A 13820-nucleotide genomic window follows, 5' to 3' on the forward strand; every position below is an offset into this window, starting at 1 on the left:
GACAGGTTCAGACTATTGTATTATTCAGCTTCCTTTTGGTGAGAAACAGCAGAAACCCTATAAAAACCAGTTGGAACCCTGTAAAAATCAGCATGAAAGGGACTTCATTGTCTCATTAATCCTGGCAGTCAATGGGATAGATCCATACACTACTGGATTGAGGACCTCAAATGATGTTGTCAGGGCATTTTATCTCTACATGTTTCTGTTCTTCTTGTCTGTCTTTTTGAATGTTGGTCTTGTATTTTTCCTCCTGTTTCTGATAGACTTTCTCCACCTGAGAGCCACCCTGGATCTTGGCAGACCTAGGCTTGCAGACTTTGGTTTACAATGCCATAGGGATACAATACAGTGCAATACAGTACAATACAATACAGTAGAATAGAATAGAATAGAATAGAATAGAATAGAATAGAATAGAATAGAATACGATGCAATACGATACAATATAACAGAAATAGAGGTCTCCCCTCTCCCCTTGTCCACACATCAGTCCTGTAGAAGGGCTCTGATTGGAATTTGTTAGCTGTGTGCTCATTCCTTGGATGAGCATATGATAGCATGTTAAATGGCATGCTGCCGTGCTCAAAATACAATGCCCTGGACAATGTGGTCACCAGTGTGATCGGGAGCCAGGTGGGCATTGTGATTTATAGTCTGATGATATCTATGTGGAATGCAGAAGCTACTGTTCACCGACACAAAAAGATGTGCCAGACAAAAACAAACCAACACAACCTGAAGAGATGCTCATGACAGGAAGCTCAGCAATAGAAATAAATCCCTGTTTTGGCCCAGTTTCCTGTCCATTCAGAGATGCTTTGACTCTCCAGAGACCACTGAGAAGCACAGCAGTGTACCGCCGGGTCTCACCTCCAGGAATTTGACTTTTTTTCCCTACTAGTAGCTTCCTCTTTTCAATATCTTATTCACAAATATTACATACCATTGTCCATCACTGATGTTTTTCCAGTGTCAAATTCCTCACCTCCACTTTGCTTTCATTTCTCCTGCCTGCAAAACTCCAAGTCAGCCAAACCGCCCCATTTCTCCAGGCTTACAACTGGACTTCTGGGCACTCCAGGAGGTAGTCACAGGTCTGCACTAGCAAGACTACTATAAATTCATGGCCTCCAACTTCAGGCAGGCCCCATTCCCAGGCAGCTCTTTCATCCACTGTGGAGACAGTGGCCATTTTAGAACATCCTCCACTTGCTGATTATTCTGTTTCTCCTGCAGATCCATTCTCAACCTCTGTCTTTTCTGTGCCCTTATTGTCCAACCTCTACAGACTATCATCTGGCTCCCTTGGCCTCTGGCTTCCTGTTGGGCTTGGTCAAGGGAAGCACCAACAGAAGAATGAGAGGGCAAGAGGAGAGGAAAGTTGGGCTGCTTATTTTCCGCCTTCCTCCCTTCCTCACCATGCAGTCTCCACAGCCTCACCTCCTATTTGTGAAGGATAAAACATGGTCTGTCTAGCTCTGAATGGGTAGCTTATCTGTTTAAAAGATCATACTAGCTGGGTGCAGTGGCTCACGCCTGTAATCCCAGCACTTTGGGAGGCCGAGGCAGGCGGATCATGAGGTCAGGAGATTGAGACCATCCTGGCTAACATGGTGAAAACCCATCTCTACTAAAAATACAAAAAATTAGCTGGGCGTGGTGGCAGACGCCTGTAGTCCCAGCTACTCAGGAGGCTGAGGCAGGAGAATGGCGTGAACCTGGGAGGCAGAGCTTGCAGTGAGCTGAGATCCGGCCACTGCACTCCAGCCTGGGTGACAAAGTGGGACTCCATCTCAAAAAAACAAACAAATGAAAAACTTGAAAAATAGTATTTCAGGAAGAAAATGGATTAAGAAACTGATTAGTTTGTCAAACATTGTTAATGCCAACATTGCACAGTTACTTTTTAGTTATAACTCACAAAGGAAATCACTGGGAAAATTTAAATATGGTACATCAGCACTTAATAGAAGGTGCTATGGTCAGAATGGGCATCAAGACACAGGAAGGCATGTTTCATGCACCATTGAGGCAGAAAGCAGTGTCTTAAGAAGCTCACGGCCAGAAGCAGGTCTTAGGGTTTGAGGCAAAGAGAATTCACATATAGTCTTATTATATTAATAGAAGAGTCTGTGCTGCATTATGGGAAAATTACTTGCCCTGGTTTGAGTTGTATTTTCATCCCTACTCCTACTCTCCCTTCCCCCAACCCACCTGGGACGATCTGTACTAATCCTGCTAACCACTATTTGTCAGGAGGAAATTTTGTATAGAGAACATATGTATTTGACAAAATCAGGCACGTTTGGGGTGGTATGGCCATAGATGAAGACATATGTAGTCTTTAACAGGCATGCAGCTCAAGTTTGAAGAGTTGCTATTTTTCAAGTAATGAAAATTATGGAATAATAGTGAAAGAGCATGGATTTTGGAATCATTCAGGGATAGGTGCACTTAGAAAAGTTACCAAAACTCTGTAGGTCTCAGTTTTTTCTGTACCACTCAAAAATTATGCCTTCTCCACCCTGTTCAGCCACTCCATACACACAGTCCCCGCATACGTGCAAACTAAAGCCTCAAACTTCGATGTGCATACGAATCAACTGAGAAACCTTATTAAAACGCAGATCCTGATTCAGTAGGTCTGGGGTGATTCTGTGTTTTTTGTTTGTTTGTTTTGTTTTGATGAAGTCTCACTGTTACCCAGGCTAGAGTGCAGTGGCACAATCTTGGCTCATGACAACCTCCACCTTCCAGGTTCAAGCGATTCTCCTGCCTCAGCTTCCCAAATAGCTGGGATTACAGGCAGGCACCACCATGCCCGGCTGATTTTTGTATTTTTAGTAGAGACAGAGTTTCACCATGTTGGCTGGGCTGGTCTTGAACTCCTGACCTCAAGCAGTCCGCCCACCTTGACCTTCCAAAGTGCTGAGATTACAGGCATAATCCACCACGCCCTGCTAATTCTGCATTTCTAGTAAGCTCCCAGGTGCTGCCCAGGAAGCTGGTTCTTGGACCACACTTGGAGAAGCAAAAAACTCTGTGTATGGATAATCTGAGTGTGAAAAGAAAATGAGCCAATGTTTTTTTGTTTTTGTTTTTTCATAGCAACTGAAAGTCCCACAATGTGCCCCAGCCTTTTCCAGGACTCCTTACAGGAATGATGGAAGTGCTGTGAGCAACTCTGAGGAGTCTGCACCCCTGCAGATGCTTGGGTCCCTCCGGTTGCTTCATTCTTAGTGTGGTCAGGTCTGCTGCCCCTACTGGCCCTGTCTCGTGCCTTCTCCTAATTTATGTCGTAACTAATCACAGCACCTTAGCCCTCTTATGGTGCCTTAAATAGTTGTAGGGGAACCTCTATGCTTTCAGTCTCCTCACCATTAACCAGCCTGTGCAAAGTGTATCCTAAATCAGGCCACTGACATTTTGGAATAATGAGTTCCCTGGTGATATGGCCTAAACTTCACAGGTACTGGGTCATCACTGTACAAATCAGCTTTTGGAAGCTGGAAAAAAACAATTGGGTCAAATGCTTCAATGTGCATTACATTTAAATAAAACATGTGTGGATACTTTGACACATTTAAAAAACACTCTAGGTGTTAAAATGGAAATAATATAACAATGAATGACAAGATGTTTCATTTATCACTTACTATGGCTAGATGCTTTATATTCAATATCTGTAATCCTCAAAGAAACATTGAATCTGTATTTTTCTCTTGTGCCAGTGGGGACACAGGAACTCAGGAGCAATAACTTGCCCAGTTTACACAGCTCATGTACAGCATAGCCCGGGTCCACCCACCTCTGTCTGATGCCTGTTAAACACCTTCTCCCTCTCCAGATCAACAGCTCTTTTCATTAGACATCCGCTTCCCTAAACACATGCATTGTTTTAGTTTTGCTATTTACTTTCTCATCCCCAATATTTGTGGTTTTTATTAATGAGGTTCCCCTCAAGGCAATGTGATCATCATGTTAGAAAATATTAGTGAGAGGTTTCTTCAAAATATTCAGTCAAGTTGAAACCCTAAACAAAATGATATTCTTCTGTGTCAGGTGTGGGTGAGAAATGAAGTCATTTCTTTTTTTCTACCAGGTAGCAAGGCAGTATCAGTGTATAAAGGGTAGGAATAATGCATCCAAAATGTGGGTCGTTATTTGTTTTTTCACTGTAGGGCTGAAGAAATATTTAAGTTTGTACTGAGTCACACGTAGCCTCAGTGTGTTATTTTTATTGGGAGTGATTGAATTTTTGTGACTGAATTTATTTGAGTGATTGAATTATGAGTGATTGATCAGTCCCTAGGATTGAAACTAAGGCAATGTGACATAAACAAGAACTGGACCAAAGGAATCACAGCATCAAAACTCTGACAAGGGAGAAATGGATTTAGATATTGGACCCCCAAAATAGATTTTGTGAATTAGAAATGCCCTTTGAGTCTATTAGTAAAGGGCCTTTCAAGTTAAAAAAAAAAAAAGATCTTTGAGAACATTATAGCAATAAAGGGCACTAGTTGGGCCAGGCTTACTGATAATCTGACATTCCGAATGTTTCCTGTAAGATAACAAAATGTCATCAATTCTAGTTGCCTGATCATTATCACAACTTGTCCACGTTTAAAACAAGAAAGTAATTACTTCTCATTTTACACACTCTCTACTTTTCCTTTTTGGGACCATGCTCAGTTCTTTGTCTCTTCCAAAGGAGAGGAGGTGGTGAAGAAGCAGATGATTTATATAAGAGGCTGCTAGAGGCCCACAGAGGATATTATTTTTTTCTTGATGTTTCTTTAAAGCAGTGATAGCAAGGACAGCATAGCCTTTAGCACATATTTTGCTGATGGCTTCAATGTGTTTTCTTTATTTGCCAAACACTTAAATATTTTTAGAGAGAGTTGCTCCATGCTTTATAAATAGCGATGTTCTAAAACTTACCAAGATGCACTGTGTTTTCTTTCAATGATGATGTTCTAAAAGAAATGTGTGGCATATTTATGCAGCAAAAATGCTGTAAAAATACAAAGCAACTCCTTACACAGTGATAAGTATGTAAAAAGCGATAAAGATGACCAACAGTAATTCATGTTTAGCAAATTAACAGGAAGGAAGAAATCTTTTTTCCTTTGCCTGCACCAGGTGGGTAAGGAAAAAATCCAAGGCATTAGCGGAGCAAATAGCCAGTGTGCTACCTACTAATACCATTAAGTGAGAGTGAAAGAAATTGATCTCTCAAAACATAGTTAATGCACAGAGTTCTTTCATGGCTGGAAGGATTCCATACTCTTTGTGTAGGGAAATACCCTTCTCTATACTTTTGGGTGGTGGTCCTTGAGTCAGCAGCTGGGGGTCCTGGAAGGAATATATGGATAGTGAAACACAGCATCAGGGTGTTTGAGTCCCTGAAAGCTGCTTAAAGTAGAGCAAGTCATACAACCCATCTGGGCTTCCATTTCCTCATCTAAAAATGGAGAACGAAATGAGAATACATGTAAAAATGGTTCAGATCCAAAACTAGATGGGTATTAGTTATTGTGATCATTATTATTGTTATTCTGACTGTATATAGCAGCCTGGTTTGAACTTCTTCGTGCTGAGACTTGGAGGTCCGTATCCTCATGCTCCTCCTGCTAGGCTCTGCCCATCATGGTCTATATCTACAACCTGCTTATCTGAAGATGTATGTGTTTCACTTACTTGGGAATAGTCTGATGTTCTACCAAGTTCAGAGGATGCAGGGGACATTGGAAACAAATGTGGATCATCTTAGAACGAAAATTGAAATAATTTTACTTTTTACACATCATGGTGGCCAGGAATACAAAAACATCACTCATTCCTCAGTGTGTAGCTCATGAAACCTTAATTCCCATTGATTACTGAATAAAAATTTTGGCAATTCAAGATAAACAGTCACCTTTGAAGGTAAAAACTCAGTCATTTTGGATTCTCTCCTCGCCTCCCTTCTCCATAGGGGTGACCTGTGTTTCTAAGGGTCTTACGTATTATCTAAGCCGGGGCAGAGCACCTGGTCTCCGTGCCATCCTCAGTCCTCAGGGGCCCACACTACAGGGCTGCTAACCCATGCCCCCGGGATGAGACTTTCTCCCCTCACATCTGTGGGCCTCCAGGGCCCCATTTGTGCCCTTTGTATCCCCTTGATCTCGACCCCAGCTTTCGCAGCTGCTGGCTTCCTCAGGCATTCCTGCATGACTTTTGATGGCAGGGACCACTGCTAGAGAAACGTTTGGCTGCTGTCCCACATCATGCTGGGGGGATGTGTAGGATGATTATACCTCCTGGTTTGCAGAAGACTTTGCCAGTTTTTGCCTGTTGTCTCTATGTGACTATTAATAGCACTCTTCATGCTCGAAAGTGTCCCAGTTTCGCAGTACATTCTACAATTGCTCAGGGTACAGGACTCAAGGAGGCTGCCCTCAGGCCTACGTTGCCATAATCTTCCACTTCGCTTCCACCTGGATGCCTCCTTGGACAGGGTAGGTCAGGCCCAGTGGCAACTCAAACCTTATCCAGTCCACTCCAATCCTTTCATCCTGCCTCAAGTTTCTTTTTGGCCTAAGGGAAAGGAGAGAAGGAAAGTAATACTTACATAAGCGAATATTATTCTCCACTCCATGCCTTTATGCTCTAAGCTTTCTCCTTACTATTTTTTTTTGTGTGTGTGGTTATTCTACTCTTTTAATAAAAACATATCTGTTCAAACTGTAAGGTACTTCTAATCATTCAGTCTTTTAGGAAGCATTAGAAAAAAACATACATACTAATGAACAGTGAGTTTAGGCACAGGTTCACATAGTTTGTTTTACTTTCAGGAAATCCAGAACCTCTAGGAAATTCTTAAATTATGAAGAAGTTACATTTAATAAGCTCTTTCCCTCAACTTTGGCTAAATGCGACCATTTATATAGCTACATTTAGAAAACTAAATGTAGAAAACTAAATGATCATGGAGCAGAAATGTAAAATGGTATATTTATTTTAATCTTTACTGAAAAATGATGTTTAGGGGTGGGGTGGCTCACGCCTGTAATCCCAACACTTTGGGATGCCAAGGCAGGTGGATCACCTGAGGTCAAGAGTTCGAGACCACCCTGACCAACATGGTGAAACCCCGTCGTCTCTAATAAAAATATAAAAAATTAGCTGGACATGGTGGAGCATGTGCCTGCAATCCCAGCTACTTGGGAGTCAGAGGCAGGAGAATTGCTTGAACCTGGGAGGCAGAGGTTGCAGTGAGTGGCGATGGTGCCATTGCACTCCAGCCTGGGCAACAAGAGTGAAACTCTGTCTCAAAACAAAACAAAAAGAATGATATTTACACAAAGCTCTTAATATAGCTACCTGGTTAAAAAACAAGGTGAATCAATGCTATTGCATATGTCCTTGAGCTGAGAAATTTCTTACTTATGGAGTCATGCTCAGGAAGCAATACTTAAAATCTTAAACTGTAAACTCTTAGCATGCAACGTTTTGATTTTTCCTGTATCTTGCAAATTTCTCAGTGCCACTAAATATATTGTCTACTATTTCTTCTTAAAGAACTAATGTTCATAAAAAGGATTATCATCGTCATCCTCATCTGATTCAAAATCAACCCCTTTTAATAGCTGGCTCTGGGACATGTTTTTGCTGGATGATGTGCTGGACCACTTTTGATCTGTCTATGAAGTGGTAGGAAAAATGTCTTCTTCCACGTCTGATTCATCTACCTCAATCACCTCTGAGTGATTCTTAGTGACATTTTGGGAAGGCTGCTATCTTGTAGATTTAAAGGCATCTGTAATAGACATATTTCTAGATGCTGGCACAGTAGTCTTTGAGTTCTTGCTATGAGTAGAAGTCTCCAGAACAATGCCTGCTCTTCCTCTTTGAGACCCTCCTGTGATGCTGAATTCTGTCCTCTTCCTCCTCTTCCACCTCTTCCTCAACCTCTTCCTTTGTTGGTTGCTGCCGAGATGCTAACATCAGAGTCATTAGCCATCTGTTCTGCTAAATCTATACTCATAAGGTCATCAGCACTAAAGGCAGAAGCAGGTTCCTCTGATTGAGATCTGGATGTCATCATTTTCACTAGTATTTTTTTGTCTGTTTTCTCTGAAATGACATACTTCCTCATTTATTTTATCTTCTAGGGCATCAATATGATGCTCTTTAAGAAATTGTTGTGTTTTTTACAACTGGTATGTCACTAATTCCTCAGTGGCATCATTCTCCTCCTTGTCCACAAATTCTTGTACTGCTTCACCCATCCCTCTTTCTGTTAGCAGTGAGAGTAGCACATTCTTCTCTGCAGTTTGAAAATATTGTTTTACAAGATCTTCTACCCTTAAAGTTGTTCCTTCTGAAGAAGATTTTGTGGTAAGTTTCCTAAAGTTGATCTCTTCTCCTGTTTTTTCCTTTTGTTCTCTATGCCTGAAAAATGGATAATGTCTTTTGGATTAGCTACCAGATCCACAAATTTCTGACTAAGGCGAAGAACGTTGAAATGTTCAAAACCTTCACTGTAGTCCACTCGCAGTGGTATAAAAGGCTTCTCTGGCTAGCGAGAATTACCCAGATGTTCCCGTTTAGCATTTTCAAGCATTTCTTCAATCTTCGCCACACAGAAGCTTTGTATGGTTTGGGTTACTTTACGATTATCTGGGTTAAAAAATGTCTGGATGATTAGCCAGAACAACATCCTTCATGAAAAACTACTGCACTGTGTGAAGAGGAATTTTCTGCATATTCGTTTTCCTCCCTTTATTACACAGAAAACCAACATGTTTCTTTACAGCTTCTCCTGGGGAAAGAGAAGTAACCACTAAGCTTCCAGGTTGTAAGGTATAAAACAGTTGTTGTTCTTTTTTTTTTTTTTTTTTTTTTTTTAGATGGAGTTTCACTTCAGTTGTCCAGGCTAGAGTGCAATGGTGTGATCTCAGCATCTCAGCTCACTGCAACCTTTACCTCCCAGGTTCAAGTGAGTCTCCTGCTTCAACCTTCCAAGTAGCTGGGATTACAGGCATGCAGTACCACACCCCGATAATTTTGTATTTTTAGTAGAGACGGGGTTTTACCATGTTGGTTAGGCTGGTCTCGAACTCCCGACCTCATATGATCCACCCACCTTGGCCTGGCAAAGTGCTGGGACTGCAGGAATGAGCCATCGCGCCTGACCTGTTGTTCATTTTTAGTTGGAGCTATTTTACACTCATATGCACGGCCCCAGATAACAAGATCAATGAAGTCATCCAAAAGTTGTTCTGGACTGAAGTTAGTACTTCCATGTTTACTCCTGTAATCACAAATAAGTTAAACCAAGAGTTCTCATCTTCTTTTGATCTCAACATCGTTACTTTCTTATTGACAAACATTCGATAGAGCCTTTCATCTGGAATGGATCCTAAATCATATAGTGCAATCTTTGTGCTTCCTTTCTGAAGCAAAACCAGACTAATGTTTATCTTCTACTTGGACATCGAACGTCCAAAGTGATTTACAAACCCAACACAACTTACAATGTCCAGGGCACAGCGTGCATGGGCCCCCATGGGATCATCATGATTGTCATGAATACTAAACACTGGAATTGAGATGTTGAGATTGCCATCTTGATAGCTCACCCATGGAAACTTACTAAAACCAAAGTCGACTGATTGATCACTGAGAATTTCAAACTGGACAGGACTATCACCCATACAACATTTTCTTAATAACTTGAGGCAGGTATGTAATGTTTTCTTCGAGGGCTTATTTTCATGAAAAAGATCACCACCTAACAAAATAAAATCCACTTCATTTTCCTGGGCAAGTTTTAAAATTTCATCAAGTGTTACACACGTGTCATTTCTTCTGACCGCATCTTTCTGCATAAATCCAAGATCAATATGTATTGCAACTAAGATTTTAAACAAGTTTTTATCATCAAGTACTTCTGCAGGACTCATTTTTATGGTCAGTCAAACTCCTCTGTGACCAAGTTCTTCTCCAAGAATCCCTGGGTCCTGTGCTCAAATGTCAGAAAATTCACTCTATTCCAAATTCTAGAAATTCCCACTCCTGGACTCTTCAAAGCCCCACGCATTGGGACCCGAGGCTGTCTTCTTTCCAGGAAGAAAGAGTGGGATCTGTGAGAAGAAAACAGCACGGTCGGACTTGCCTCTGAGAATCCACAGGGCCATAAACCTGAATTCTGTCCTTACTGTTTTAACAGAAGTTTCTGGAAATCAAACAAAACAAAACCTTTCTATTTCAGGTTTCTGGCCCTGCCACTGGCATTTAAGATATCTTGTTGATGTTAAGGGGAGAAACCTAACATCATGTTGAACATTGCTTCAGGATGCTGAAGGTGTGTGTGAGAGGTGGACTAAGGGCAAGTGAAAGGGGGCAAGGTAGACATTAAAGGAAGCAAGATAATCCAAGAAAGAAAGAAAGAGAGAGAGAGAGAGAGAAAGGAAGGAAGGAAGGAAGGAAGGAAGGAAGGAAGGAAGGAAGGAAGGAAGGAAGGAAGGAAGGAAGGAAGGATGAACGAACGAACCAGTTGGATATAAAGTTGACAAAGCAGGTTGGAGGTCTTTAAAATCAGTTTGGTGGATTTCAATATTATTCTCGGGTACAAAGGAGCCACTGAAGGATTTTGAGCAAGGGAGAGAGACATATTTAGATTAGATTTCCCTCATCCCATTTTTTAGAGGGAAATACACATGTCAGGTAGGTAGATTGAATAAAATTTTGGTAGAATTAGAAACGGAAAGAACAGATAAGGATTTTAAAGTCAGCTTTTATAACTATACTCAATGAGGTAAAGAAAAATATAATTGCTGTGAATGAAAGATAAGCAATCCCATTGGAATAATGGAAACTATAGAAAATAACCAGATGACAATTCTAGAACTGATTAATACATTATTTGAAAAATTTTAAAAAGTCACTGAATGCACTTACCAGGATGGAGATGACAAAGTGAGCTTGAAGACAGATCAACAGTATTATCTAATCTGAAGAATAAAGAAACAAGAATGAAAAAGATGAACAGAACTCCAAGTACATGAGGAACGATATTAAAAAACCTAATACATGTGTTATTGGGGTCTTAGGGAGAGGAGAAAGAGAGACTGTAAAAATAGTGCCCAAAACTTTCCCAAATTTGGTGAAAGACAGAAATTTACAGATTCAAGAAGCTCAGTAAACCTCAAGCACATAAATACAAGAGAAGTCTAGGCATATTATTGTCAAACTGATCAAAACCAAAGATAAAGAGAAAACACAGAAAAGAGCCAGCAAACCCAACATATTAAGCCAGGCCTGGTGGGCTCATGCCTGTAATCCCAGCACTTTGAGATCCCGAGGCAGGTGGATTGCTTGAGCTTGGGAGTTTGAGACCAGCCTGGCAACATGGCAAAAACCCATCTCTACAAAACATATAAAAACTAGTCTGGGAGTGGTGGCACGTGTCCCAGCTACTTGGGGTGCTGACTTGGAAGGATCACTTGAGCTTGGCAGTTTGAGGCTGCAGTGAGCCATGTTTGGACCGCTTCCAGCCTGAGTGACAAAGCAAGACCCTGTATCAAAAACCAAAGAAACAAACGAAAACAAAAAAGCAAAACAAAACAACCCCTAAAACCTAACATACTGCATACAAGGCAAAGTGGCTTGACTGATCACAACTTCTCATCAGAAAATATAGAGGCCAGAAGACAATGAGAAACATTTTTTAAAGTGCTGAAAGGAAAAGAAAAACACCCAGAGGAAATATTCTTCAAGAATGAAGTTGATGGCCGGACGCGGTGGCTCAAGCCTGTAATCCCAGCACTTTGGGAGGCCGAGACGGGCGGATCACAAGGTCAGGAGATCGAGACCATCCTGGCTAACACGGCGAAACCCCGTCTCTACTAAAAACACAAAAAATTAGCCGGGCGAGGTGGCGGCGCCTGTGGTCCCAGCTACTCGGGAGGCTGAGGCAGGAGAATGGCGGGAACCCGGGAGGCGGAGCTTGCAGTGAGCTGAGATCCGGCCACTGCACTCCAGCCTGGACGACAGAGCGAGACTCCGTCTCAAAAAAAAAAAAAAAAAAAAAAAAAAAAGAATGAAGTTGAAAAATGATATTTTTAGATAAAGAAGAATTTGTTGCTCTTAGATATGTAATGCTAAGGAAAGTTCTTCAGATTGTGGAAAATGATAATAGATGGAAACTTGTATCTTCAGGAAGAAATAAAGAGCATCAAAACATGGTGAATCTGTGAAAAAATACAAAACAACCCTTTGATTACTCCACACCTACCCAGAAATATTCATCCTCCTACATCTTCTCAGTCCTAGCAAGTGGCTCAGGCCATGATCCTTTGGGACATCTCAACTCCCCTTATTCTTTTGTATTACTTTTCTTGTACCAATCAACCAGGAAGTCCTATCCTTTCTACTTGCAAAACATATATACACATTGACCACCGGTGTTCACCAGCCTGTTCTAAGCTACCCTCATCTCCACCGACATCATTGCAATAGCTTCCAAATCACCCTCCTTTCTTCTTCCTTTGACTCCCAATGACCTGCCCTCAGCACCGTAGCCAGAGTGATCTTTCGAATATGTAACTCTGATCATTTCACTCCTCTGTCATAGCCTTCTAGAAGCTCTCCATCTCAGCTGGGGGTGGATACATCATCATTTTTATATTTATATTTAAAAATGTATCATGAATCTAGTATTAGATCAGTACAGGTACTATAGTGTACAATAATGTATTGTGTATTTCAAAATAGCTGGAAGAGAAGAATTTCAATGGTTCTAGCATAAAGACAAATATTTAAGGTGATGGATGTCCCACGTACACTGATTTGATCTTTACAGATTAAATGAATATATTAAATTATCACATGTACCCTGAATAGATGTACATCTATTATGCAGCAATGAAATATACATATATCATTTAAAAATGACACATCACTGTGATTTTTATGTATATTTGAGAAGACATTCAAAGGACTGAATGATTTTACTATAATAAAAAAGTTCCATTTTCATTAAGTTATTTATGTAAACAAGATTTCTCACAACACATACCTTTAAAAATGAAAACATAAAGGGAATAGAATTAATGCTTAATCCTACCTGTCTCAGTCTCCCAATAAATAACATACCTCCATGAACACATGACCTAATTCAGAAAAAATATCGCAGCCCTATACAAGCCATTAAAAGACAGATTTTCAAAAAAATTTATTTTTATGTTAAGCAAAGTTTATCAAAATTTATAAAATCTGCATTTGATCAATTATGTCTGATTATAGTTGTCAAGATGACACAATCCCTAAGATATCTGATAACACTTAATCTTATGGTCATAAAAAATAATTTAAATTTTTATTTATATTAATACTTTCATTGCATCAAAATTATTTGACAGGGTCATCTGTAAGACACTGTCAAGCATACAAATATTACATATTAAAATAAAATTCTGGGTGAGAAATTGACTGGAAAAAATTAGTTCAGGGAGAAAGAGGAAGAACGTTAAATTTCCAGCTGCTAAAGAAGAGCTTGTTCATGAATTTTTAAAATGGATAATGATAGATATCAAATAGCTATGGGATTTAAATTTCACTGGATACACTTAAGATAGTGATGTAACCACTTTATTTAAAAATAATACTATGTGCAATATGCTAGATGTTGCATCCTTTGCAACTACAGTCATGCATTCCTTAACAACAGGGTCACTTTCTGAGAAATGCCTCCTTAGACGATTTCATACTTGTGGGAATATCATAGAATGCACTGACACAAACCTAGATGGTATAGCCTATTCCAC

General features: G+C 40.3%; 1 protein-coding gene and 1 pseudogene across 1 annotated transcript in view; one reads left to right on the forward strand and one right to left on the reverse strand.

Moving 5' to 3' along the window:
- Positions 1-13820, forward strand: part of LOC105488578 (potassium voltage-gated channel subfamily A regulatory beta subunit 1) — a 501524-nt gene that overhangs the window by 62525 nt on the left and 425179 nt on the right. The window lies entirely within an intron of this gene.
- On the reverse strand, positions 7538-9956 carry LOC105488598 (double-strand break repair protein MRE11-like; annotated as a pseudogene).

Source organism: Macaca nemestrina, chromosome 2 (genome assembly GCF_043159975.1).
Source record: "Macaca nemestrina isolate mMacNem1 chromosome 2, mMacNem.hap1, whole genome shotgun sequence".
Lineage (NCBI taxonomy): Eukaryota > Metazoa > Chordata > Mammalia > Primates > Cercopithecidae > Macaca > Macaca nemestrina.